Below are 4,098 nucleotides of genomic sequence, written 5' to 3'. Positions count from 1 at the left end.
GTACCGGGTCGCTCTTTCATTGTGAGTAACACTCTCTTATTGTTGAGCACTCAAATTAGAGCTGATCCTGCTGATGAAATACGTTCCTGTCTGTACTCATGATTAAAATTCCTTATTTCGACTTGATAGGATCGATGATGTGCTCCGCCAATACCAGAAGGTAGACCTGGATGAAACTTTCTATGAGCCAGCTGAGATGGAGCTGGCCGCTGCTGCTGATACTACCCAGTCTTTGGCTAAGTAAGAGTGCGAAGAAATTGTTTACATTTTTTCCTTTTTGGCTGAGCGATTAGCGAAGCCCATTACTCCACTGACCGGAAAAGTTTCATTCTGTTTGTTTGTTTGTCTGTCTGTCTGTCCGTCTGTACGCACGATAACTCGAGAAAGAATAGGGTATTTCGGGTAAGCGGAGCGGCGGAAACGGAACCGGCCAGTTCACCGCTGGTTGCATCTCTGTTGCTGTTGCGCGGGGGAGCGGGGGAGGCGGCGGGGCTTGGCAGAGTCTACTGCGCATGCGCAGTTCGCAGGCTGAGACGGATCCAGCAGCCGCTCGGCCGTTCCGTTTCCGCTGCTTCGCTTACCCGAAATACCCTATTGAGATATCGATCTGGGAATAGACCTTTTATCCAAACGATGTGGCAACGCCGCACGCTAATAGTTTCCAGCGCCAAACTCTTAATTGTGATCAAAATTCAAAATTCTGGCCACGGTGTTTGTTTTTTGTGACTATTCCGCGTCAAACACCGTGGCCAGAATTTTGAATTTTGATCACAGTAAAGAGGTTGTCGCTGGACAAAAATAGCGGTATTTGGGCGACTGTACGAATAACCGCTTTGGATAAAACGTCTATTTCAGGGTCGTTTTGTATCATAAAAAGACTGATCGAGTTCGAAGATGAGCACTCTAGCTCAAAAATTGACTTTTTTAAAAATCAAAAACCACAGGCAACAAAGTATTTTTTTTCCAAATATTTTTTTATGGTCTCCTGTAGGGTAACTCGTTAAAATAGAACCCTATGGGCGAAAATTTCGTCCGTTTTGCTCTATCTTGCACCGTTTGGGTGCTAGGGGGCATTTCTTGACAAAAATGAGGTGAAAATGACCAAATCGTATAAAAAATACTTAACATCGGCAAATTGTATATACACTTCTGTTAACTCGTCTCGGGTGTCAGTGCCGCAGGCCTAGCTATATGTGCGCCAGGCGCGTCGCAGCGTAACACTGTTTCGTGAGATATCGCGAATCCTGTTACGCGAGACGTGGTCTGGCGTACATATAGCTAGTTTTTATTGTGAAATATGAATGCTGAGGTTTCTATTGAAAAGTTATCATATTGTATTCTATAAAGCGTTGTTGGGTCAGTAAGCTCATACATCCCTATTCTATTCTAGAATTTGCAAGGAGGCCACCACCAAGCAACCTGTTGAGCGTGAGGCTGAGCAGCCTGTTGAGTGTGCGCGGGAGCCTGAGCCCCGTAAGTGTGAGGTTCATAAAAGTACTAGCTATATGTACGCTAGACCACGTCTCGCGTAACAGGCTTCGCGATATCTCACGAAACACTGTTACGCTGCGACGCGCCTGGCGCACATATAGCTAGGCCTGCGGCGCTGATACCCGAGACTAGTTAAGGAGAGGGTATAGGGGAACAGGATCTTCCGGGCCCAAAATTTGACGTACTCGAACCATTTGTCGGGGTCTGCTTACTCTTAAATTAGGGACAAAAAACTGCTGTTCGGTAACGGTTTTCATTGAAAAATCGAATTTTGTCAGATTGTTTTGTAAAAATCAACGTTTCTAGGGACCCTTAAGCCCTAAAGAGGGTGTGGTTCGACCCGTAACGTGTGGTCTAAGCATTACTCCCTTTACAATTCTGTGACATGAAGCCTTTTTTTACTATTTAATAGACCATTTTGTCTTTTTCACGTTGTTTTCGCCAAGAAATGCGCCATACCGTCGAAACGGTACAAGATAGAGCAAAACGGATGAAATTTTCGCCCAAAGAGCTCTACTTTCACGAGTTACCCATTAGGACACCATAAAAAAATATTTGAAAAAAGAAATATTTTGTTACCTGTGGTTATTGATTTTTTTAAAAGTCAATTTTGTAGCCAGAGTGCTCATCTTCGAACTCGATCTGTCATTTTATGATACAAAACGACCCTGAAAATCCCAGGTCGCTATCTCAATTTTTTCTCGAGTTATCGTGCGTACAGACGGACAAACAAACAGGGAAACAGACAAACAGAATGAAACTTTTCCGGTCAGTGGAGTTATGGGCTTCGCTAATCGCTCAGCCAAAAAGTCTTGTCTGTTATTTACTAGGTAGATGTACGCCAGACCACGTCTCGCGTAACAGGCTTCGCGATATCTCACGAAACACTGTTACGCTGCGACGCGCCTGGCATACATCTACCTAGGCCTGCGGCGCTGACACCCGAGTCGAGGAATAGTCGTAAGTAGGCATTCAGCCCCAAAAGTCACAAATTTCGTTCCTCTGGGTTTTATTTTAACGAGTTACCCTACCGGAGACCATCAAATATATGAGAAAGAACATAGAAATGTTTTGCGGTCATTTCCGTGTAGAAAAATCCCTCTGGTGCTTAAACGGTTGAAGATAGAGCCAAATAGACGAAATTTTCGCCCACAGGGCTCTACTTGGATGAGTTACCCCTTAGGAAACAGTAAAAATATATGTTTAAAAAACCTCATTTTGGAGACCTGTGGTTTTTGAATATTTAAAAATCCAATTTTCGAGCTAGAATGCTCTTCTTCGAACTTGATCTGTCTTTTTATGACACAAAACGACCCTGAAAATCCCAGGTCGCTAGCTCAATTTGTTCTCGAGTTATCGTGCGTACAGACAAACACACACACACACACACACAGACACACAGACAGACGCGAAACTTTTTGATCATCACTGGAGTAATAGGCTTCGCTATCGCTCAGCCTATTATTGGATGATATCAGACTCCATTAATTTTTTCTATTATTTGTCCGGTCAGTTGCTTTATCAACTCTAAGAAAGAGGGAAAGTTATCAACCTGGCCATATTTGCAAACTCCCTAGATGTTGGGAACACCAATCATTCCTTGGCACGGTAATAACCACATTCTCAGAAATTTTATTTATCAGCTCGCTGGAAATAAGATTAACTGTTATTGTTATATTTATTTTCTTTATTTTCCATACTATTGAGACGTAAAGTGAAAAGGTTGACACACGCACACGCTTAATGTATCAGATCAAATTCTATTTACAAAACAAAATCTCAGTTAGAGAACCTTGACGTGAACTTGTACGTTTGTCCTCTCTAATGGTGGTTCAGTTGTTTAGAAGTTCTCGATTAAGAAACCTAGAACATAAAAAGGAAAAATAAATACGATTAATTTGATTGATATACAAAGAGAAAACAACTGATCTCTGGGGTTTCCAGCTTTGATTTTAAATGAGAGGAATCTCTCATTAGCTCATCTGGGTCTAAAGACATTATGCATTTCTTGCCAGAGGGAATTATTAACTTAACATTGGTTCATGTTTACAACTAATGTGATCATCTGAGAAGCATCCCAATAGCTAATTGAAAGAGTATTACAAAGAGTTTCATTTTAGTAAAAGTCATAGCTTATGGTGCTAAGCCGTTCACAGGTAATTTCTGCTGTCCACGCAGCCTGTATCTTGAAATTGCTTATTTCACAACTGTCATTTTTGGGGAGGAGTTACAGCTTTTGGACAGGAAAATAATAATGAAAGTGTAGTCTAGTTCAGTAGAGATGCTCTTGTGCCCTTGCATTGTCAGCAGGCAACACAAAAAGTATGCTGGATCTTGAGTTTTGACAACAAGCTGGGCCCGCTCTTCCGCCAAACCAAGTTGCCAGCTCCGCTTCGCTCCACCGGCAACTCGGTTCGGCAGGGAGCGGGCCCAGCTCGGCCTGCCGGCGGCGTTTGGGCCGGGCCTTCGGCCCGTCCCTTCTGAATTTTCATGGTGTAATACATCTTCTATTCGTAAACGGGCCTTCGGCCCGTTGGAGTGACGGTTCGCTTTGGACCATATTTTTGCCAGGTACCTTTTCTGTCTACTTCGTAATCAAAACTCAAC

The sequence above is a fragment of the Frankliniella occidentalis genome, unplaced genomic scaffold (assembly GCF_000697945.3).
Source record: "Frankliniella occidentalis isolate FOCC.00 unplaced genomic scaffold, Focc_3.1 Scaffold191, whole genome shotgun sequence".
NCBI classification, from domain to species: Eukaryota; Metazoa; Arthropoda; class Insecta; order Thysanoptera; family Thripidae; genus Frankliniella; species Frankliniella occidentalis.
This window is presented reverse-complemented; position numbering follows the sequence as displayed.